The sequence below is a fragment of the Orycteropus afer genome, unplaced genomic scaffold (assembly GCF_000298275.1).
Source record: "Orycteropus afer afer isolate SDZICR_OR568_19922 unplaced genomic scaffold, OryAfe1.0 scaffold00350, whole genome shotgun sequence".
In the NCBI taxonomy this organism is placed as follows: domain Eukaryota; kingdom Metazoa; phylum Chordata; class Mammalia; order Tubulidentata; family Orycteropodidae; genus Orycteropus; species Orycteropus afer.
In genome coordinates, this window is record NW_006921937.1 from 2,480,278 (window position 1) to 2,505,968 (window position 25,691).

The following is a 25,691-nucleotide window of genomic DNA, read 5'->3' on the forward strand; positions in this document are numbered from 1 at the left end:
CAACCTTTCTTCCGAGGAGTGGCTGGTGGGTTTGAACCGCCAGCCGTCTGGTTAGCAGGCAAGTGTCTTAGCCACTATGCTACCAGAGCTCCATAAACAATAGAAAATCAGGGCAAGAAAGCCGAAATCCTTTCTAACGGCAGTAGAAACCCTCACCAGTGTCAGTACAGTCTGACCCTTATCATTCTGCTTTGGAAAAGGCCCAAACCGTTAGCTGACTGGACATGTATCAGGACTATCAGGGGGCCTGAAATAAAAATGAGCAAAGGTTTCTAAGCTTATGGAAGGAGACAGCTCCATAGGCAGGGAAGATAATCCTGTCTGGCTTCTCAGCAACAATGGCTAACTGTCCAGGGGATACCACAAGAATCTCTTCAGGAACCACCTTTTTCAAGGCAGCTTTCAAGAAGAGTGGCTGGAGCCCTGGACCAGACACCAAGGGTATAAATACATCTTGACTCTGTCAGATTTGGGGCCTAACCACACCCTAGGAGTCCCTGAGTGGTGCAAACAGTTAATGCACCTGGTTGTTAACTGAATGGTTGGAGGTTTGAATTTACCCAGAGGAGCCTTGGAAGAAAGATGTATTGATCTACTTCTGAAAAATCAGGCATGAAAACCCTATGTACCATGACTGAATACTTTGATAAAAGATTCTATAGAAGGGTCCTGATCAAAGGAGGGAATATGCAGAACAGAATTTCAAATTCTCATGAACTCAAGGCTTTCTGGAGTCATGATGGCTAGAGGAGCCCCTGAAACTATTGACAGGAGATAATTTTCAAACCTTAAACCAAAAATATACCCTGAAGCTTTGTTAAAGTTAAACAATAGTTTCGCTTAACTAGTAAGGAATAACTGCATGGAGTGTTAAGCTTTTTTAAGAACTATCTATAAGGAATCAAATTGATGGCAGCAACTTGAAAGATTACATATGAAATTTAGGGAGCAGTGAATTTATGTTAATGGAGGAGGAACAACTCAGAAGAGGAGGGTGAGAATGGTTTCACAACTTGAAGAATATAATCAAGGCCACTGAATTGTACCCTCAAAACTGTTAGATTGGTGTATATTTTGCTATGTATATTCTCAACTGTAAAACCACCATTTGTCTGTCAGTTTGTGGTACTGTGGTGGCTTATGTGTTGCTGTGAGGCTGGAGGCTATGCCACTGGTATTTCAAATACCAGCAGGATTGGTCACTCGTGGTGGACATCTTTCAGCAGAGCTTCCAGACTAACACAGACTCAGAAGAAAGAAGAGGCCATCCACTTCTCAAAGAATTGGCCAGTGAAAATCTTATGAATAACAGTAAAACACTGTCTGATATATTATAGGAAAACATGAATATCCCTGAAACATTGTCCAATATAGTGCCAGAAGATGAGCCCTTCAGGTTGGAAGGCACTCAAAATATGACTGGGGAAGAACTGCCTCCTCAAAGTACAGTTGCCCTTAATGACATAGATGGAGTAAAGCTTTTGGGACCTCCATTTGCTGATGTGGCATGACTCAAAATGAGAAGAAACAGCTGCAAACATTAATAATCAGAACATGGAATGTATGAAGTATGAATCTAGGAAAACTGGAAGTTGTCAAAAATGAAATGGAACACATAAAGATCAATATCCTAGCATTAGTGAGCTGAAATGGACTGTTTTTGGCCATTTTGAATCAGACAACCATATGATCTACCATGGTGAGAATGACAAATTGAAGAGGAATGGCATGACACTTATCATCACAAAGAATGTTTCAAGATCTATCCTGAAGTACAATGCTGTCAGTGATAGAATAATATCCATATGCTTACAAGGAAGCCAGTTAATTCTTCTATTATTCAAATTTACATATGAACTACTAAAGCCAAAATACCTAGATTATATCCCATCTGAACTTAGAGACTATCTAAAGAATAGATTTGACACTGAAAACCAATGATTGAAAACCAGAGGAATTGTGGGATGGCATCAGGGAGATCATACATGAAGAAAACAAGAGGTCATTTAAAAGACAGGAAGGTAAGACAAGACCAAAATGGATGTCAGAAGAGACACTTAAACTTGCCCTTGAGTGAAGAGTAGCTAAAGCAAATGGAAGACACGACAAGATAAAAGAGCTGAACAAAAGATTTCAAAGAGCAGCTAGAGAAGACAAGGTCAATTATAATGAAATGTGCAAAGACCTGGAGTTAGAAAACCAAAAGGAAAGAACATGCTTGGCATTTTTCAAGTTGAAAGAACTGAAGAAAAAAGTCAAGCCTCCAGTTGCAATATTGAAAGAATCTATGGGCAAAATATTTAATGATGCAGGAAACATCAAAAGAAGATGGAAGGAATACAGAGTCACTGTACCAAAAAGAATTGGTTGATGTTCATCCATTTCAGAAAGTGGCATATGATAAAGAACCAATGGTATTAAAGGAAGAAGTCAAAGCAGTACTGAGGGAATTGGCAAAAAAAAAAAAAAAAAGGCTCCAGGAATTAATGGAATATCCATTGAGATATTTCAACAAATGGATGCTGTGCTGGAGGCACTTACTTGTCTATGCCAAGAAATTTGGAAGACAGCTACCTGTCCAACTGACTGGAAGAGATCAATATTTGTAGCCATTCCAAAGAAAGATGATCCCACAGAATGTGGAAATTATTAAACAATATCAGTAATATCACATGCAAATAAAATCTTGCTGAAGATAATTCAAAAACAGTTTCAGCAATATATTGACAGAGAACTTCCAGAAATACAAGCTGAATTCTGAAGAGAACATGGAATGAGGCCTATCATTTCTGATGTCAGATGGATCTTGGCTGAAAGCAAAGAATACCAGAAAGATGTTTACTTGTGTTTTATTGACTATGCAAAAGCATTTGATTGTGTGGATCATAACAAATTATGGATAACATGAAGAGGAAAGGGAATTCCAGAATAATTCATTGTGCTCATGAGGAACCTATACACAGTCTAGAAGGCTGTCATTCGAACAGAACAAGGGGATGCTGCATGGTTTAAAATTAGGAAGGGAGGTGTATCAGGGGTGTATCTTTTCACCATACTTGTTCAATCTGTGCAAATAATCCAAGAAGCTGGACTATATGAATACGAATGTGGTGTCAGGATTGGAGGAAGACTCATTAACAACCTGTGATATGTACATAACACAACCCTCCTTACTGAAAGTGAAGATTACTTGAAGCATGATCTTGATGAAGATCAAAGACTACAGTCTTCAGTATGGATTATAGCTCAACATAAAGAAAATAAAACTCCTCAAAACTGGACCAATAAGCAACATCACGATAAATGGAGAAAAGATTGAAGTTGTTAAAGATTTCATCTTACATGGATCTACAGTCAACACCAATGGTAACAGCAGTCAAGAAATCAGACATCATCTTGCACTAGGCAAATCTGCTGCAAAAGACCTCTGTAAAGTGCTGAAGAGCAATGATGTCTCTTGAAGACTAAAGTGTGCCTAACCCAAACCATGGTATTTTCAGTCACCTCTGGTAGCATAGTGGCTACAACACTTGACTGCTAACCAGAAGGCTGGCGGTTCAAATCCACCAGCCACTCCTCGGAAGGAAGATGGGGCAATCTACTTCCGTAGTGATACTGCCTCGGAAACCAAAGGAGGGGTTGCTATGAGTCGGGGCCGACTTGATGGCAAACAACAAGAACAACAACAACAAATATGCACGTGAAAGCTAGAAAATGAATAAAAAAGACCAAAGAAAAGTTCATCCCTTTAAATTGTGGTACTGGAGAAGAATACTGAAAGTACCATGAACTGCCAGAAGAATCTGTCCTGGGAGAAGTGTAGTCAGAATGTTCCTTGGAGGAGAAAATAGCCAGACTTTGTCTCACCTACTTTGGTCATTTTGTCAGAAGAGACCATTCCCTGGAGAAGGATATCATGCTTAGTAAAGGTGGAGAATCATCGAAAAAGGGGAAGGTCCTCAATGACATGGATTGACACAGTGGCAGCAACGACGGGCTCAGGTGTAGAAAGGATTGTGAGGCTGGCACAGGACCGGGCAGTGTTTCTTCCTGTTGTAACTAGGGTCGCTGTGAGTCGGAGCCAACTTGACAGCACCTAACATGTTCTAAACAATAGAAACAAAATAAGATTTTTTAAAAAGAAAGATATCCCTATGGGGCACAGTTCTTTGATACATGTGTGTTCCATGAGTCGGAGTCAACTCCACGGCAATTAGTTTGGTTTGAATTGCACTTACTATATAATCAACTAATGTAGCTTTGGGAAGGCAATATGTGAAACTCCAGCAGTTCAGACACATGTGTGTACCCAAGGCCAGGTAGCTCCATTCCTCTTGCATTGCAATTTAGAGAAAATAAGTTGGCACAGTCTCTAATATTGGAGTCCTAGAACCCAAAAATTGCAGTGCTCAGGTCATCTAGGTCAGCCAAAAACTAAAGATGATTCTGGCAGAACTGGAGCAAAGAACAGCTGGACTTAATTCGGCCATTTTCCTTCTTATATTTGGAATCTTTACCTTCCTCACAGATACATCCAGAGGGGGGGAAAAAACAAAAACAAGTACTGACTCCACCACTTCTTATTTCTCCCTGTTCAGTTTATTGACTTCTACTTCCCAGTTAGTCAGTCCTTTTGCCTGACTCTTGTTTAATTTTTCCTCCCTGATTAGATTGTTCTAAGATGCTTTACCTATACTTACTAGTTGCTGTCCTGTCAACTGTGTCTCATGATGACCCCATGTGTGTCTGAGAAGAATTGTGCTCCATAGAGTTTTCAGTGTTTAATTGTTTCAGAAGTAGATCACTAGGCCTTCTTTTCAAGGCATCTGGGTGAACTTTCCTTTCAATTATCAACCAAGCACATTAACTATTTGTACCACCCAAGGATTTTACCTACACTTAGAACAGTATATTCATATCTCAACAACCCCAAAAACCAAACTTACTGCCGTCAAGTTGATTCGACTCATAGCAACCCCTCCTTGGGTTTCTGAGGCAATATCTCTACTGAAGTAGATTGTCCAGTCTTCCTTCTGAGGAGTGCCTGGTGGGTTTGAACCACCAGGCTTCTGGTAGCACTCAAATGCCTTAGGCACTGTGCCACCAGAGCGCCTAGCTTTCTGGAAAATTCTTTTCTAATAGCAAAGTGCCAGGATTTGGAATGCATTCCCTTATCCCCTACACTTATTCAAGTCCACATCAGATTCTGCCCTCAAACATATTCTGGTCTGCACTCATTGCTTTGGGAGCAGATAGCTTCTGTGGGGAAACATTTTGAAATTGTTTAGCTGCCTGACTCCTGTTTCTTACCTGAAGTGATCTCAACAACATACATGGAAAATTATTCTCTTCTTGATCCTCTGGGAAAGGGTAATAAAATCTCAACCCAGGAAGGCTTTTTTATATTTGTGTGGCAGCTAAACACCACCTCAGCAAGTAGTCAGCAATTTTTAGCCTCTCTTTTCCAAAGTCCAGCTACTCTGCCAGGAAAGGGAAAGTCACTTGTATTTCTATGCAGGAATGTGAAAGTCATGAGAAAGGCCAATGAAAAGGCAGATGCTAGGCAGAGCTGGAAACAATGTTAGATCTAAGGGAGGGTCATGGGGGAACCAATCCCTGGTGAGGAACATGGAGACTAAAATTTCTCTTCCAGGATCTTGGGAGGTCTCATCTATCACAAGAAGTGGATTCTGAATATCACCTCCTCACACTACATGGGTGCCTGGTCTGAGACAATGAACTGATGACTGGTAGGGAAGAAAGAGGCAGGGAATAGGGAGAGAATTTTGCTTCCCAAGGGCCACAACCTGATTTAGGAATAAAGTGCCTGTCCTACTTCGGATTGTACAAATATTACAAAGAGAAGGACAGAAACCTCAAAAGCCAGAGCACTGAGAATGCTGTTGTTATTAGGTGCTTTGGAGTTGACTTCTGACTCAAAGATACCCTATGTGACAGATTAGAATTGCCCCCATAAGGTTTTCTAAGATGTAATCTTTATGTTAATCTGTAAGATGTGCCTAACCAAAGCCATGACATTTTCTATAGCCTCATATGCATGTGAACCCTGAACAAAGAATAAAGAGGGACAAAGAAGAGTTGATGCCTTTGAATTATGGTATAGGTGAAGAATACTGAATGCACTATGGACTACTAAAAGAATGAAAAATATGTCTTTGAGGAAGTACAGCTAAAATGCTCCTTAGAAGTGAGAATGGCCAGACTTTGTCTATCCTACTTTGGTCATGATGTCAGAAGGGACCAGTCCCTGGAGAAAGACCAGTCCTTAGAATGGCTAGATAAAGAAGACAGTCAGCAAGAAAGGGAAGACACTCAACAAGATGGATTGGCACAATGGTTGCACTGACGGGCTCAGCATAGCAAGGATTGTGAGAATGAATGGCATAGAATTAGGCAGTGTTTCATTCTATTGTAGATAGGGCTGCTATGAATCAGAGACAACTCCACGGCACCTAACAGCAACAGTCTTTATGGGAACAGATTGAACCTCCCACCTTTTGGTTAAAAGCTGAGCACATTACAGTTGCACCACATGGGCATCATCTTAAAATGCTAGGCCTTAGGAATTGGCAGGGGAGCACTAGGAGTCAAAGAAGTGGTTCTCCAAATGCCTGGAAAAGTTCTAGACAGCTGGGCCCTGAGACTGTGTTTGAATGTTTCAGGAAATTTTGGACCTGCAGAATACCTTGCTTTCTTTGAACACCTCAGCTCTGAACCTCAGGAAACTCCAAACATTCTACATCTGTAGCCTGGTCCAGTGAGGTTATCCATGAAGATTTGGTTCTTTGGGTAAGTTCTACTTGAAAGTGTGGCAGCCAACCAAGGCCTCTTGAGGTTTACTGGGGCTAATGGTCCCCCCACCCCCTGGCTTGATTTCCCTTTGTTTCTCCTTTTTCTCCCCTCTACTCTTCCTTTTTCTTTGCAGTGTTGCTGTCAATGATGTTGTTCTCTTTCGGTGGGGTTGATTTGCAATTCTAATCTTCAGGAGATTCATTTCTTCACACTTCCATACCTATCCCCCAGGTGAGGATTTGATGCTTCAGAGATGGCCTCAAAACTTACAAAGTGTCAGGCAGAGGGAAGGGTAACCTTGCGATGGAATGACAATTTTTCTACACTCAAATAAAAGTAAAAATTACTAAAATAACTGAACATAACTGCTATGGATTGAATTGTATCCCCCCAAAATATGTGTCATCTTGGCTAGGCCATGATTCTCAGTATTATGTAATTATCTTCCATTTTGTGATCTACCTGCTTCTAGTCTATATGGAGAAGCTTTGGAAAAGGTTTCTGCCTTTGTGGTACATTTGGATCCTGCATTTGGTCAAGTCTTCATCAATAATTCCTGGAGTTGAACCAGTAGGCTGCCATGCTGCCTGCTGATCTTGGCATTGTGACATTTTACCTGCTGACCTTGGATTCCTCAGCCTCGGCAGCCAGCAGCTGCATGAGTTAGGAGACAACTCCAGCATGAGTGGGCCTGGAACAAGGGGCAGAGCTGAAGCTCAAGGTCAAGGGAACTTCACCCAGCCCCTAGAGCTGGCACTTTAAGGGCTAATATCAAGAGAGATTTTGGACCCTCCTATATACTCTTCCAAGAACTGCTGACATTTGATGGTAGGCCCTACACTCAGGGTTCTTTTTCTTACCTCTGTGGTCATGGAAAAGCATCTACTCTGCTTTTTTAGTTAAAAATAAGCAAACAAACAAAAAATCTTCCTGATTGGGGTCTAGGCTAAAAGAGATTTCTGACATTGGGTAGATCAGAGTTATCCTGAGTTAATACCATTAAATAGCCTCCCACTACTACATTTCTTGTATGATTAAAATGTAGTTCTAGCCACTAATGATAAGAACTCCAAACATAGTGGCTTAAACAACATAGAAATTTGTTTCTCTCTCAGAAACTAGGCTGTAATTAGGTGAATCAGAGTTTCATGAGGCTTCCCCAGGGCAAGGCCCAAGGATCACTGTATCTTGTTGTTCAGCTGTGTGTAGCTTCTATCTCCAAGGTCACCTCACAATCTAAGATGGCTGCCCCAGCTCTGTCGTATTCACATCTCAGTGAGAGAGAAGAGCAAGAATAAGGCATACCTTCTCTCTCTCCTCAGAAATGGCATACACCATTTCTGCTTACATCTTATTGGCTCGAACTTGTCCCATGGCCCCACCAGCTTCAAGAGGGCTGGAAATGTGAACGTTTTCTCAAGGGTTCTATGCCTAGCTAAAAATAGGGGATTCCGTTATAATAGAAGAAGGAGGAAAGAATATTTTGGAGAACAATGAGGAGTGTCTCCACATAGCCTCCATTCCATTCTCTTCAATACATATTTTCATGTCACCACATTCTCAGACTAAATTATCTTTAAATTTTATTCTGTGTGCAAATCCATCCCAGAGATTTCCAACAGACTCCAAAGCTTCAAATTAGTTTGGATTAAAATCTCTTGCAACTTCAGTGGCTAGCTTTGCTTTTCCTATTAAGCTCTGGTAGCTTAGTGCCTAAGGCACTTGACTGCTAACCAGAAGGCTGGTGGTTCAAACCTGCCAGCCACTCCTTGGAAGGAAGATGGGGCAATCTACTTCCGTAGTGATACTGCCTCGGAAACCCAAGGAGGGGTCGCTATAAGTTGGGAGCGACTCGACGGCACATAACAACAACAACTGAAAACTCACTGGTCTTTCTTAATTAGTCAACAATATTAGATTTGTGGTTAACTCCTTGACTCACACAGCAGACAGACACACACATAAGTACACATGGCTTCCAAATTTCTTCTTTCCATTCATCCAGAAAGAAAGACATAATCATAGATGTTTGTTGATAGAACCCCTGTTGCTTTCTTTTTCAATCAAAAGGTAATACTTTTCTCATCTCCTGTTTAAGAAGAGACAGAAAGTTCTCCAGACAAGAATTACCAGAGCAGTGGGTCTTGACTCTGTGGCTATATTAAAGCAATATTTTCTTTCTTTTTAAGAGAAACTGCTTTTTAATCATAAAGGTAACACAGACAGAACATGGAAATAGTGGTTAAAAGAAAAATAATGTGCATTACGTATTTTCTATAACCCCATTACTCTAACACAACACTGCTGCCAATGGAGCTATTTCCTTCCAACCTTTTGCCAAATGAGCATAATTTTACACAATATATATACTTCCTAACAATTATTTCTTAATGTTTTTCATATTTCTACATTAGCCTTCAATAAGACCATTATTTTTAATAACTACATAATGGAGTAAATATATCATAATTTTTTTAATAGTTCTCTACTCTTGACATGCAACTTCTATCCAGTTTTGCTCCTTTCTCTGAGTTAATAAACAATGGACACTCTTATAAAGATTCATTGTGTTTTCAGAAAATCACAAGGATCCAGAGTTTTATTTTTTAAGTAGATATTTTTAAACTAATTTTTTTTTATCTTACAATTAGTTCACTCACACATATATGTATATATGTATGTATGTGTAAGCTAACTGTAGAAGAAGGCATAAAATCCCTATTTCCTCAAGTCACCCACTGTTGTGTTTCTGTTTTTTTTTCCTCTGGTGACCTTCTATCATAACATTAAATCATATTTATGTGGCTTTAAATAGTTACATCTATGAACTGATGACTACTTAATTTATATTGTCCTCTTGAGTGGGGGTTGTATGTGTATCAAGATCTAATGGATTCATTTTTATTTACCTTCTGTAGCTGTCTTCATATCTACTGGTTCATACTCAACTCCCTCTGTCTCTTGTTTCCAGTGCCATTGATCTTCTGAACTTCTTATTTGTGTTTTTATAGAATCCCAACATTCCAAATAACTTTTAAACATGTGTATATGGGGGGTTAGATAAATTTTACAGATTCAAAAAGTCCTTCCTCTGTATCACTCACACTTGGCTCATAGCTTGGCTGGGCATAGAACTCTAGCATCAAATTCATTTTTCCTCAGGACTCTGATGACAAGCTTGTGAAGATACATCTAACACTAGTGTGGAAAATTCTCATATTACATTGCTCTGATTTTCTATCCTTTGTATGTAACAACTTTTGTCTCCCAAGATTTTTCTTCTTTAATTTGGTAATTCTGACATGTCTATGTCAGGGCCTTTTTTGGTAATCATTCTGATTTTCTATGTTTTCTAGGTAACAAGTTTTTCTTTCCTTCAAGACATTTTTTTCTTTTTAATTTGGCAATTCTGAATTGTCTGGAATTTTTTTGGTAATCCTGACTGACTCTCTGAGGGAAATTTTAATCTAAAGATTCATGTTTTTCTTCAGCATAGGAACATGTTCTATTTGTTTTCTCTTTAGTCATGTTCTCCAGGAAATTAACCGTTCTCTCTTCTTGGTACCCATTAATTTGATGGAGGAACAAGGTGGTGAGGGACCTTCCTCCTCCTAATTTCTTATCTTAGCTCTTGTCTTTTCTATCACTTTGCCTTTCTGCTGTACTGATAGATTTCTTCAACTTTATCTTCCACTGACTAGATTTTTTACAATTTCATTTTACATTTAGCTGTACGTTGATTTTTTTTTCTTAGATTCATATTTTAATTTCCAGCACTATTTCTTTTCCTCTGATCGCTCATTTAGCATTAATGATCTCAGAGAGAAGTGGGTACTCATTTCCTTGTAGAAGTCCCTGGGGAAAACCAGGTAGGGCAGGGTTGTGTTGGCAAGGCATCTCTGAGCCAACCACGAGGGAGGATGGAGTAACCTTGGCAGGCCTGGTCTATGTGCTGACTCCTTGATCTGGAAAATTGTTCAAAGAGATGCTGAAGGCAAAACGTATATTTTCTCCATAGGGTACTACTGAAGGGGTCTTAGAAAGATGAGGACTGGTAACAGTGTAGACAGTAGATGAGGGGGAGGGGACAGCAATTACAAAGATCAGTGTGAAGTCTTGTAAAGCTCCCATTTGAGCTGATGGGGGCCTGGACTAGGTCTATGGTGGTAGTGATAGAAGGGAAATGTCATACTGAAGAAATGTTTGTTGTTGTTGTTGTTGTTGTTATGTGCCGTCGAGTCAAACCCGACTCATAGCGACCCCTCCTTGGATTTCTGAGGCAGTATCACTACGGAAGTAGGATTGCCCAACCTTCCTTCCGAGGAGTGGCTGGTGGGTTTGAACTGCCAGCCGTCTGGTTAGCAGGCAAGTGTCTTAGCCACTATGCTAAGAAGAAATGTTTAGGAATAACAATAAGCAGAATGTGAGGGTTACTTGAGTGTGAAGATAAGGAGAGGGGATGTCTAGTACAATAGTCTATTTCTGATTTGCCAAGCCACTGCAGGCACATCTTTCTCCTGGCCCTTGCAGCATTTTAGAACTGTGAAAACATTAGGACCCAAGAGAGAAAACATATCTGATGAAACAAAGAGCAGTGAAGAGGGTCTTCAGAACACTGGGGAGTTTTTATTTCCTTTCTCACATTCTCGGCTTTTCTAATATAAATGTAAATTTTTTTTAGCAAAAATAAGCAGAGGGGGGGCCTCTGACTAATTGAATTAGTGTGTATTAATTATGCATTAATGAAGATTCCACAATTCATTGTAGTCCCCACAATCAGTCTTCAACCAGAAGGCAAAAGTGGAAAATAATTTTTCATGATAATAACAACATATATTAAGAAAAAGCATCTTCAGCACCACTCTTGTTAGAAATCTAATCAGGAGCAAAGTACTTGACAACCAGTCTGCCGGGGCTGACAATCAGCTGGCTCTGTGTGCAAACACCGTTCCTGTGTGCAGGCCACTCCGGCTAACAAAGGCCTGCTGCAGTACAAGGCATGTTGAAATGGCGCTACTTCATTTCTAGAATTTTTTTTTAATTACTTGAGCTGGTGTATAAGCTGATGGCTAGAGTGACTATAATGAATATGATATCAAATGTTTTTCCTTCCTGTTGCAAGGATTCCCTGGGAGCCCAGCCCCAGAGGAAGAGAGAACACTCCCTCTACAGCCCAACAACACCTAAACCCCAGGTCCAGAGCCTTGAACATGTACACAGGGAGGCGAAAATGGGGACACAGTGGGCCAGACAGCACCTATCGGCTAACAAAAAATGTTGCCATTGATTCATGCTGACCTCATGTGTCAGAGTAGAACTGTGCTCATTGTCAATCGCTACTTTTCTTTAGAAGTAGATCTCCAGGCCTTTCTTCCCAAGGCACTAATGGGTGGATTTGAACTTCCAATCTTTTGGTTAGCAGCTGAGAGCATTAACCAGGTGTACCATCCAGAGATTCCTGAAGGCTAGCAGATGCCTGGATTGATATCTGGAGGCTTTTCCGGAAATATGTACCTTAACCTCTCTGTGCTTCAGGTTTCTCATCTATAAAATATGTCGAATGATGTCAGTCCACACCATGGTCAAGCGCATTAAACAAGATGATACACATAAATACTTACACGCAGTAGGCCTCAACAAATAGTGGAGAACATTTGGAATTCCCCGGAAATGTGGTATTGCTTTTGGCTTTCTGTTTTGGTAAGGTGAGGACTGTTCCAAGGACTTCTATGGTCCTTACCTAAAAAATAAACCTTGTTCCACAGGGCAGGGAGCTAAGACAGAGATTCTGCCAGTTGCTAATTGTATCTTCTCTAACTGCTTACTCAAACGAAACACAATCCAAACCCATTGCCATTGAGTCAATCCTGACTCATAGTGACCCTATAGGACAGAGTAGAACAGAGTAGGATAGAGTTTCCAAGGCTGTAAATCCTTATGGAAGTAGCCTGCCTCATCTTTCTCCTGGGAAGGGGCTGGTGGGTTTGAACTGTTGACTTTTCCATTAGCAGCCAAATGCTCACTCAAGAACCTGAGAAATAGGATGGACCCATCAGGCCAACTGTCAATGGACCAAAACATGTGCTTGTCCCAAACACCATTTCTCATCTCACCTCCATATATCCCTGTTCTAACTGGTAAACCACAGAGACATTCTAAGAACCAAAGACCAATAATGCCTAAATTGTTGGGCAGTTCCCTTCTTCTACTACACAACTACCCTGATAAACAACTGCAGTTCTCTTTGGAGAAAGTTAGGAGGGAGATTTATGGAATGTTCTTGTGATTTTATCTTTGAGTCCTTTCTCAAATGTATGTCACATCCCTTCATTCAGGGTACTCTGGATCTGTGAACTGCCTTAGGCCTGGCAATTAGGTGAGGGGCCCTGGCTGTTCAGCAACATCATTCGAGTTCAGTTTCTATTTGTGAGAGGTAGAGTTTTTCTAGCTGCATAGTTCAAGCAGTACCCTACTGGGATAACAATCCATCTTAATCTTAGGGACATTGCCATCGATCAGCCACTGACCAAGATCCCAACAGACCAAACCCCTATGTGTTCAGTTGCCCATAACAGAAACCCTGCCAATCTTGCCTCTGGCAGATAAGTGCTCCCCCTCACTTCCATCACCCAGCCACCTAAATATCCACAGTAGAATCAAGATGTCTTATTTCTTTGAACAGTATCTCCCACCTTCATCCCTGAGCTAAGATGACAAGTACCTCTATACTTTTTCAAGGATGTGAGTGTCATAGTTTGGGCTACCTAGAAGCAGAGCCTGAACCAAGGTTTATTTGTGTAATTAATTTCCTGGGGAGTGCTTTCAGGAGCAAAGGAGAGGAAGAAAGTGAACTAAAGAGTTGGTATTAGCTGAACACTAGCTTCACTCTAGTCCTTCTGGGAAGTCTTGAAGCATGAATTGCTCCACAAACAATGGTACAATCTTGAAGTAAGGGGGTTGGCCTTTGGTATGTTGTGTCAGGCAGCCTTTGGTTTCTGGATACCTGGGGAGGGTGATGGAGTGGCAACCTTCCAGGTGAGGTAGCTCCTTCTTGGCAGAAGACACTTCTATGGAGAAGGCAGAAGCTAGCACTCGGAGTAGATGAAGAATAGACAGACATTCCAGTCTGACATTCTATGAAGGGATCTGGGCATGGCACCCACAGTATCGAACTTGTGAAGATTTCCTTACCAATGTAGGAAGTGTCCTCTGGACCCATTCAGGGGACTAGGGACAAGTGAACCAGGAACACATGATAAAGTTACTCCAACGTTCCCTCCTATATCTCCCTAAGTCTTTGGAATCCTGTTTTTATATTGGACAAAGGAATGTCTGACATCTCACCTTTGCCTACTGTATACCACTGCACTACATGGAGGGATGGAGGTTTGGTGCTCCAAAAGAGGAAATGATGACTATACAAAGACTCAGACACAGAGCATGACAAGTTCAAGGATCTGGAGAAGTCAATATGACCAGATTGAAGAGAGTGAGGCAGGAGTGGCCAAAGATGAGGCTAGAGAAAAAAGGCCCTGGAGGCAGGAAAAGGACTTGAACTTTATACAGAAGCAACAGAGAGTCATCCAAGGTTCTGATCAGGGAAGCAGCATGATCACACCTCCTCTTCAGGAAATTTTGCTCTTTCTGTGTGTAGAGAATGGCAGTGGACTGAAGGAGAAGAAGATTGAGGCTGTGGTAGTTATCCAGGCAGAAAAGATGGGGATTGGACTAGAAAGATGGCAGTGGACAGGGAGGGAAGGAATTAGGTCCCACAGATAGTTAGGATGGTGTTTGATCCATTTGTTGCTGTTAGGTGCCATCAAGTTGGCTCCAACTCATAGCGACCCTATGTACAACAGAACGAAACACTGCCCAGTCATTTGCCAGCCTCACAATCATTGCTATACCTGAGCCCATCATTGTAGTCTCTATGTCAATCCATCTAATTGAGGGTCACTGACCCTCAATTTTTCCAAGCATGATATCCTTCTCCAGGCAATGGTCCCTTCTGACAACTTGACCAAAGTAGGTGAAATGAAGTCTGGCCATTCTCACTTCCAAGGAGTATTCTGGCTGCACTTCTTCTGGGACAGATTTGTTAGTTCTTCTAGCAGTCCATGGTACTTTCAGTATTTTCTCAAGCACCACAACTCAAAAGCATCAACTCTTCTTTGGTCTTCCTAATTAATTGTCCAGCTTTCACGTGCATATGAGGTAATTGAAAATACCATGGCTTGAGTTAGAGGCACCTTAGTCTTCAAAGAGACATCTTTGCTCTTCAGCACTTTAAAGAGGTCTTTTGCTGCAGATTTGCCCAGTGCAAGATGATGTCTGATTTCTTGACTGCTGCTTCCATGACTGTTGATTGTGGATCCAAGTAATAAGAAATTTTTAACAACTTCCATATTTTCTCCAATAATGCCGCTTATTGGTCCATTTGTGAGGATTTTAGTTTTCTTTATATTGAGATGTAATCCATACTGCAGACTGTAGTCTTTAATCTTCACCAGTAAGTGCTTCAAGTCATACCCACCAGCCGCTCTGCAGAAGGAAGATGGGACAATCTACTTCTGTCAAGTTTTGCCACCTTGGAAACCCAATGTAGGTCACTATGAGTTGGAATCAACTCGATGGCAGTGGGTTTTTTTTTTTTTTTTTTTAATTCATTAATGAGCATAACATTAATTTAAAGGGCTATGATTGGAGGGTTTTTTTTTTTTAATGGAATAAATAAAACTACTAGGAGATATCATATCTAGCAAGGGTCTGTACTGCTTCATGAAACATTTGTTTCTAGTGTGTGTGCGTGTGCATATGTATATATGTGTGTTTTATAGTATGCTAAGCCCTGGTGGCTCTGAGGTGAAAGTTTTGGGCTGCTAACCAAAAGGTTAGGGGTTCGAACCCACCAACCACTCCATGGGAGAATGATGAGATGGTCTGCTTCTGTAAAGATTTAAAGGTTTGGAAACCCTATGGGGAAGTTCTACTCTGTCCTACAGGGTCACTATAAGTTGGAATCAACTACACGGCAGTCGTAGTGGGTGGGTTGAAACATAAAATGTACTTCTTATTGTGAGTCACAATAAGAATTTGAAAGCCACTGATGTGGAATCCTTCAGAGGTGTAAACTGCTAGCTCAGCTTCTAACCAAAAGGGTGAAGGTTGAATCCATTCAAAGGCATCTTGGAAGAAAAGCCTGGTAATATACTTCCAAAGAATCAGCCATGGAAAACCCTACGTAGCATAGTTCTATCCAACGCACATGGTATTATCATAAGTCAACGTCAACTCCACTGCAACTGGTTTTAAATTAATGCTGCAGCTAGACCTATTAAATTTGATGAGTGATTGGATGTTGGAATTGAGGGGAAGGAGACAGGAACAACTCCCTGATTTCAGGCTGACCCAACTGGGTGGTTACACTATTGAATTGGGAGGTGAGATAAAGAATGTTTCTTCCTAATTTTAGGAAGAGTAATATAGGTTACACACAGGTGAGGAGATAGAGGAGGTCCTTAAGACACAAGATGCTCCCTCAAGAGTGAGTGCGGTTCCTTCGTTGCATTTCCTGCCCTTCAGAAATGTGTCAGTCAGCTGGTCCTGGGCTTTGAGCAGGGCCTTATAACAGAGCTTTGCCCTTGTTCTCCCTCCCAGGGATATCCTCTGGTTTTGGTTGTTGACCAGCCCACACACCCACACCGACTCTGAAAGGGAGGCTGTCAGCAGAATCACTGCAGAATTTCTATAGCACACTCTCTGCCTGCTCCCAGGTTTGATGGATGGTTTCTGTGCAGCTCGCCATTGATCCCAGCCAGTGCCTAGAGTAAAACAACCCTTGCTGCTACATTTACACCGTGAGTGCTGACACGTGTCTGCAATGTGGCATTGAGGCCTGGGGACTGTGTCCAGACCACCATTTGCCTTGTCAGGGAAAGGACTTGCTGGAGCACACAGCTCAATTCTTACTTCTCACTCCCCTTTGTAAATTGCCTTGTCAGTTTCTCCTAAAGGAAGTTACTCTCTTCATCAATCACAACCAATGGCCTGTTGGAATGAAAGATTCACCTTCCCAGTCAGCTGAGGAAAAGGGTTTCAGGCCTGATGTCTCCCTCATTGCTCTCAGGCAGCCACCAACACATTCTCACTGAGAGTGGCTGAGTTGCCTGAACCTCTGCCCTGGGCCAAGGACTTACTGATGGCACTTTGACCATGCAGAATTCAGATTTGAGTCCCTTTAGTCTAGAGGTAAGAACTGCCCAATTTTTAATCATACTAATGGCAATACTTCCTTACATGTGTTTATCACTTCATGTATCCATTAAATCTTTTATTCATTCCTTTATAAAACAGGTGTTGAATGCATGTTTTCTAGAGGTAGATTTCTAAGACAGATTCATATATATTTTCTTTGAAGGACACAGTATAAGGTTAAGAGTCTATAGGATTCTGGCTCTGCCACTACTATCTAGCTGTACAACCTTGGGCAAGTAAGTCACTTAACCTCTCAGTACCTCAGCTCTACTTCTGTAAAACAAAGATTGTATAGGTACCTACTTCATAGGGCTGATGAAAGGATTAAATGAACTAATAGATGCCTCATATGCATGTGAGAGCTGGAGAATTAATAAGGAAGACTGAAGAAAAGTTGATGTTTTTGAGCTGTGGTGTTGGCAAAGAATACTGAAAGTACCATGGCCTGCTAAAAGAACTAACAAATCTGTCCTGGAAGAAGTGTAGCCAGAATACTCCTTGGAAGCGAGAATAGCCAGACTTCATGTCACCTACTTTGGTCAAGTTGTCAGAAGGGACCATTCCCTGGAGAAGGATATTGTGCCTGGTAAGGTGGAGGGTCAACGAAGGAGAGGAAGGCCCTCAATGAGATGGATTGACACAGTAGCTGCAATGATGGGCTCAGGTATAGCAGGGATCATTAGGGTGGTGCAGGAATGGGCAGTGTTTCGTTCTGTTGTACACACTATGAGTTGGAGATGACTCAAGGGCACCTAACAACAACAGTAGATATAATGTGCTTAGAACAGTGTCTGGGACATGGTAAAGGCTATGTAAGCACTACTTATTATCATCATCATCAACAGCATCATTATTACCATTATGTGATTAATCCTGCGAGAGAGGAAGATTAGGTATTACTATGCCTATTTTACATGGCTGGGTAGTTCAAGTGGTTAAGCTCTCAACTACTAGCCAAAAAGTTGGGAACTCAAACGCACTTAGAGAGACAGACCTGGTGATCTGCTTCTGAAAGTTCACAGCCTTGAAAATCCTATGTTGTTGTTGTTGTTAAGTGCTGTCGAGTCATTTCCAACTCATAGCGACCCTATGCACAGCAGAACAAAACACTGCCCGATCCCACGAGCAGTTCTACTTCGCACCACGAATCCTTAACAACTCACCAGCAACTAGCAACAAATAGCATTCCCATTTTATAGATGGAGGAACTGAGGCTCAAAAACTTAAATTTATTAGTGACTTACTCACAGACCCAAAGTCTGCAAGTCATAGAGCTAGAACTCAAATGCAGGTGTCCTGATTCCATGTCTAATGTTTTTTCCCCCTCCAGTTACATAGTTCTATAGCGTCAAGAAGATCCTTTCACCCACATTATTTCAATTCTAAAGAAGCATGCCAAGTTTGCCATCCTCAAATACTTTGACCAGCCTTCTCTGCGGACCATCTCCTCCTCATGGCAGGATAAAGCATCCCTCCCACAAAGTGAAAAATCCCTAGGCGGAGACTCCAAGGACATTGCTTTCATAGACTGCTGACACCACTCCCCAGGGGAACTGAAGGGGGCAGGAGAAGGGATGCCATCTTGAAGCTGATCCCTAAGCCATTCTTATAGGCTCTCTTAAACCACCTGCAGACAAGTGGGCCTTGGGACATGTAGGCTTGCAGAGTAAACTGTGACTAGTTCCCAAGTTGTTAGTGATATGCAAAGCTGCAGGCATCATTATCAGTCTTTGTCTTCCTTTAACTCACGCTGGCACTGACCTCTAGTGTTGCTGGAGCTGATTCTAGTAAAGTAGGGTGCACTGTTCCATAGCCAGAGATGAATGGTTTTGATTCTGCTTTCTGTTCTGCAGGTGAGAGGAGGGTGGTACATGACGGAACCAGGTAGAACATTTGAGTAGGGGTAACTTGAGTCAAAGTCTCTGAGTGGTATTGCTGATGTACTTGGCTGCAAACCAAAAAATTTGAAGTTTGAGTCCACCCAGAAGCACCTCAGAAGAAAGGCCTGGCTACTTCCCACAGATCAGCAGTTCTACTCTGAAACACACGGAGTCACTGTGAGTCAGAATACATTCAATGGCAATTGGTTGAATGATTGAGCCAAGTAGATGTTAAAGTACATCACCAGAGGTAGAATGTCCCAGGTCTCCTTCTTGGGAGTGATTTGTTCTCCAATTCCTTTCCACCACTTCTCAGAAGGAAAGTTGGGCAATCTACTTCTGTAGTGATATCGCCTCAGAAACTCAAGGAGGGGTCCCTATGTGTCAGATCTGACTCGACGGCACATAACAACAACAACAATTCTGAACTTGAGAGCCTAACCTTGCCCCCCTATGCCCCTCACTGCGGCCCCTCCTTCTTGCCTCCCTTCCTCTCTACACTCTCTGGCATGTTTTCACCTCTCCCAGATCCAATTCCTGGGGACTTTGGTTCTGAGCCCTGACCCTAATAGTCTGTTGCAGACAGGAAGACCAAATGCCTCTCTCCCTACCCCAGCATGGCCTCCCATGGGCTCTTTAACTCCTTAGGAAGGACAAATCACCTTTCTGTAGGTGGATTGCTACCTAACTATGTTTAACACACATAGCGGGTAGAGCTGGTTTCTGCCCGTGGCTTCCCTCTGCTGCTGCTATTAGCCATCTAATTCCCTTCATGCCCTATCTTCTGAATGACAGGGCTAATCCATCTCTACGAGTCCACCACAAAGTCATTAATGCAGCTGATTGTCTTCTGACAACAGCTAGCAGAAATATATCAGCCTTTTGTAACAGGAGTGGGGGTGTTTATTTAAACAGAGAAGCCAAGAATTTGAACCTGAGAATGGAATGGAAACAGTATTGGAAGTTACAATGAGAGCACTTACACGTACTCATAATTTCCATCTTCCTGCCTTCTACACCACTTCTTCCTAAGAAATTGTATGCTCTACTGTGGTGGTTATGTTTTTGTGTCAATTGGCTAGGCCTGGTTGAGGCTGGGCAGCTGGATGTAGTATTCCCCATGATGAGACTGGTAATCAACTCCATGGTGGAATCTACTGTGAGCAGCTGAGTAGCTGCCTTTGGGTATGTGGTCTGCTTCCCATATATAAGCAGCAGCTTTGGGAATGGTCTCTAGCTTATGGCACGTTCATGCTCTGCTGACCTGGGGACTTACAATGAACTTGAATTAATAGCCTGCCATGTGGTTTGGTAACATCGGGACTGTGCCTTTTTGCTTGTCAACTTTGGGCTTGGCAGCCTCAGCAGCTGTTTGAGTGAAGAAAAGCCTCTAGCTTCGGTGGGCCAGGAACTGGAAGCAGAGCTGAAGCCCAAGGCTGAGATGCTTTTACCCAACCCCTAGAGCTTGGCACTTTGAACTTGGACTTAAAGCCATCAAATGGTAAGAATAAACTCCTGTTTGTTTAAGCCAATATACCCATGGTATATTCTTGTCAGAGCGGCGCTAGGTAACGGAACACCTATGCTGCTAGAATACTGAATATGCCAAAAACAAAACAGCAACAACATAAATGAGAAAAAGGCATTGTTGGGACATGCTCACTAAATATCTTTGTTGTCGTGTGCTGTGAAGGCCAAATCCATAGAGAACAGAGGTTCTTTTACAAGTTTCTAATAAACACTTAGACAAGTCTCAAGAGCTAATGGCCAAGTTTTTCAAGGTTAATGGGGGTGCCACTAGAGAGCAATTTGCTTTGTTGAAGACAAAGGAACTTTGAATGTGTTGTGAAGATAGCACTGTTTGGATGTGACTGCTCAGCTTTTCTAACTCCCATCTAGGATTTTCTAGGTTGATTTGGTAGTAGCTGTGGTAAGCAGAGGAAAGGGCATGGCTGTTGACTCCGTGCACACAGAAACATTGTCCATGTGCACAACTGTGCAACCATGCACCTTGGATGGGGCTGGAAATGTGTCTCATGTCAAAAGGAATTTATATCAACACTGGTGTACAGAAAGAGAACAATCACTGCTAAATCAAGACTCATGACTAACCCGTAACTTTTTGGTCCAGTCATAGGCTCTCCTCTCTCTTGCCCTCTCTCCTGGCTGCATTCAAATAAGGAGGCCCTTTGTGGAACCAAGTGTTAGACTTGCAGTATGTTCTGTCATGGGTGGCATTAAAGCCCATGAAGAAACAACCTAGTTAATGTCCCCAGATTTACTTTCTATCACCACCCCCTTTCTCCAAATCTCTTGTTAGAGTAAAGTGTTAGTGTTTTAGGTTTTGTCAAACGTGAGACTGCTTCTGCTCTCTGGACTAAGCCAAACTGATTCTGTGTTTATTGAAATGAGATAGAAGTCACCAGGGACAGAGAAAAAAAGCTTTCTATGTTCTTCATTCCACCAAATGCAATGTAGTGTCCAGAGAGTAGCAATCTACACTGCTTCCAGCTCCCAGCCCCAAAGTGGAATCCTTCAGTCTAAGTGGTGCTGATCCCAGGACTGGAGTTGCATCTTCAGCACTGGGTGCTGGGGACAGAAAGGTGGCCCACACTTCATCCAGCTCCCCCTTTTCTTAAGGAGAGAGGGAAAGACTCAGGCTCATTTTATTAGTTTCTTCAGGCTACAAATTGTGCATCTGGGTTGATAACCAATCTCAACTCTCCAGCCTTATTTGGGACAAAAAGGGGCAGGTTTTTCCTCTCTGCATTAATAGAAAGTAAATACTTGTGATTTCTAAACGAGCAGCACTCAGAAGTGGGTTTACAGATGCTACCTGCTCCTCCCTTCTAGGAAGTGGACTCACAGGCCCCTTCTATTTTGTTTCAGGATGATGGAGAGAATTCACAGTATTGCATTCTACACAAATAACATGCACTCTATGTTTTTTTGCAAACTGTTCAACTCCCTCATATATCAGTTTCTTATGTGTGTTATGCATGTTATATGTAAATGTTTGTTATTTACTCAAGCGTGGTATATAAGAAAAGTATGGTATGTTAATCACATCTGCTTCCAGGATAAGGAAAAGGCACACTATGGTGTGTGAAAAGTGTCAGGGGTCCATAGAGATTTTGAGGAGAGCCATGGGAGCAACAAGGGATGACTTAAGAGGTCCCTCTTCTTTTTTCACACATTTGCCTCCAGCAGAAATCACCCCAGAGCAAAATGGGGAATGACGAGTCCAACACTGTAGGCGTTATTGTAAAACTTTATATTGAATTCTATTACATGATGTTTGAGGTGTAGAGAAGTTTTTACCGACAGAATTTCTGTTGTTTTTTCATGACCAGATTTCTCCTAACAACAACAAAAGCTCCTGACTCATAAACCCTTTTACTTTCTCCACAGCCCCTCCCTGGACTATTTTTGGCCACTTATTGAAGAATGGAAGCAAAATTACATTTTAAAACCATTAGTTTATTGATGCTGAGAAGGTTTGTTAATCAAGCCAGACTTTTTCCTTTTTTGATCAATATATATCTGGCTTGTCTGGCTAATAGACAGTTACCCAATTAACTGCTCTCTAATCACAGCCTCCATATCTTTAAAACTTGGGCTTGTTTCATTGATCAGGTAACAGCTAAATTATCACCCAGACTCTCACAGAACATATTTAATCTGGGCTGCATTTGATTAAAATGCTTCACAAAACCTGTGCCAGATGTAATTAATTTCATCACCCTTTACTGTGTCCTCAGGAGTGACCCAGAGCAAAATGTGACAAGGCCTAGCATGTCCATTCTCCAGTACTCAGAGAGTTCTAAGTGTCCAGTAACCTTGGTAAATTTGTCCTATTAGCACCTAATTCCTGGTTCTTGCCTCCATGTGATAAATTCCTAGAAGTGGAAATCCTTGGCAGAAGGGACAATTTCTTAACAGATCTGATGATTTCTCTTGGTGGCAGAATGAAAAAGAGATAAGAATATAAATGTCACCAAAATATAATTATAGGAAATACAATGTTCCCTTTGTAAATTGACTTAATAAAAGACAAATTTTCTGAGAATCATAGTGGGGTACAGTGATATACATATAGAATGCTTAAAAACAATTCCCATGTCTTTAAGCACTTACGTTGTTAATATTTATTTAATGAAGCTCTCATAGTGTGAAAAAAAGTTTAATTAAAATGAAGCTTTAGTCTACAACGCATTCATACAGAGTAATCACTTACCCTGTCCTGGGGGATTAAATAATGAAGCTAAAGGCTTCCTAATTACCAAGGAAAAAGAAAAAAACCTGAGTGTTATCTATGCCATTAGTTTTCACCTCAGCCTTGCAAAAGGAGAAAATGCAATTAGTTCATTTGCAATATCAATCTGAAATTTTAAGTGGAAAATAAAAATATAACCAATATTTTTTAATGCATAAGTGTTATAAATATAAATTAGTTATAAATGAATTACATTATATATCCAGCAGAGGAACAATAAGCTTCTGGTCCAGCTCAATGCAAATAAGGGACAAGATAACTGTGTAACTTCCTGTGGGAGTCATGGAGTGAAAGTTACTGTCAGGATTTCTGCCTTGATTCCATATAAAGCACCCAAACACTAACAAAGGGAGCCCAGACCCAGAACTTGTGCTCAAAAATACCTGAGAGAATGAAGTCCATTGTTATGGAATAATGCTTTATAAAACCAAAAAAACAAACCCACTGCCATTGAGTTAATTCCAACTCATAGCAACCCTGTAGGACAGAGTAGAACTCCCTCAAGGGTTTCGAAGGCTGTAAATCTTTACAGAAGCAGACATCTTTCTTCCATGGAGCAGCTGGTGAATTTGAACTGCCGATCTTTTGGTTAGCAGCCAAATGCTTTAAACACTGTGCCATCAGAGCTCCTTGTTTAAATGATATTGGACTCGGTTTCAGATGAAATGCTTTTGTTTCCCATCTGAAAATGTAAATAATAATAAAAGCATGTCCTTGATTTTTTTTCAAGTGGCTATTTTCTTTCTGTAAAAATTGGTATTACCAATAAAGTAGAAGTAAATATAGGGGCAAAAGATAAAAGATATGCAAAGAATAAATCATGGAATTTCCAGATTTTACCTTTTTTTCCCTAAATCACTCATACATATTGCTCTGAGAATTAAAACTGGTACCTGGAGCTTTCAGAACAGGTGCAGAAATAGGAAATTTTCAGATTTCTGAGGACCAAACTTTTCTGGCTATTTTCCATATACCAGAAACCCACTCCATCCTGCTGGGTTAAACTGGTTCCAGGGAAATGTGAAGTCCTTTCCTGGATAGAACAGTCTAACTACAGTAAGGGTATCACTCTAGTGCCCAGCAGCAGGAAATAAATAAAATAATACTGCCATCAAGTCAATTCTGACTCATAGTGACCTTATGATAGAATAGAACTGCCCCATAGGGTTTCCATGGCTGTAAATCTTCACAGAAACAACTGACTCAACTTTCTCCTGCAGAGTGGCTGGTGGGTTTGAACCACCAATCTTTTTTGGTTAGCAGCTGAATGCCTTAACCATGATACCACCAGAGCTCCAGAAATTCATTTGCCTTAAGAAAAAGATTTATAGTGATAGCAAGCACAGTGTTCATATATTGTATGTTTATTAACTCATTTAACCCTCACAGCAATCCAATGAGGTGCATAGTATTATTGTCTCTGCCTTGTTGTTAATTGCCACTGAGTGTATTCCAGCTCCAGATGGCTCTGTATGCACAGTAGAATGGCTGCACAGAGTTTCAAGACTGTGATCTTTCAGAAGCAGTTCACCAGGCCTTTTGAAAAGGCACCTCTGGGTGAGTGCAAATTGCTAAACTTCCAGCTAGTTGTTGTTGTTGTTGTTATGTGCCGTCAAGTCAAACCCGACTCATAGCGACCCCTCCTTGGGTTTCCGAGGCAGTATCACTACGGAAGTAGGATTGCCCAACCTTCCTTCCGAGGAGTGGCTGGTGGGTTTGAACCGCCAGCCGTCTGGTTAGCAGGCAAGTGTTTTAGCCACTATGCTACCAGAGCTAGTAGTCAAGCATTTAACTATTTGCACTACCCAGGAACTCCATGGAGACACAGAGAAGTTAGGAAACTAGGTAATGCTCCATGTTTAGTAACTAGTTGAAGTGGGAATCAGACCCAGGTTGACTAGAGCTGAGTAGATGTTTTTTGACTCTCATGGAAAATACAGCAAGGGTTTTGTTGGTATGTATATAGTTTATCTGATTAATTGTACTCATGAGGAACCTGTACATAGAACAGGAGACTGTGATTTGAACAGAACAAGGATATACTGCATGGTTTAAAATCAGGAAGGGACAGATAAACACATAAAAACCTGAGATGATCAGACAGAGGTCAGTGAATAGAGGTATACTCTAGACCAAGGATAGCCTCAGTTGAGGTTAATCTTGTACAGACACCAGTGATACAAAATACCTGCAGTCCGTACAGAAACAATAGAAGATAGACACAGAGTAATTCCTCACAGACATCCCAACACTACGGGAAAGAAATCCAATAGAGCTACTACCTCAGGACCATAGCATTGGGGGACACTAGACTCAATTGACACAACAAGATACATAAAAGCATTGCTCCACATCCTACATTGGTGAGTAGCAACTGGGATCTTAAAAGCTTTCAAGCAGCCATCTAAGATGCAGCTAATGGTCTCCTAGTGTCAGAAGTGAAGAAGAACACACACACACAAAAAAAA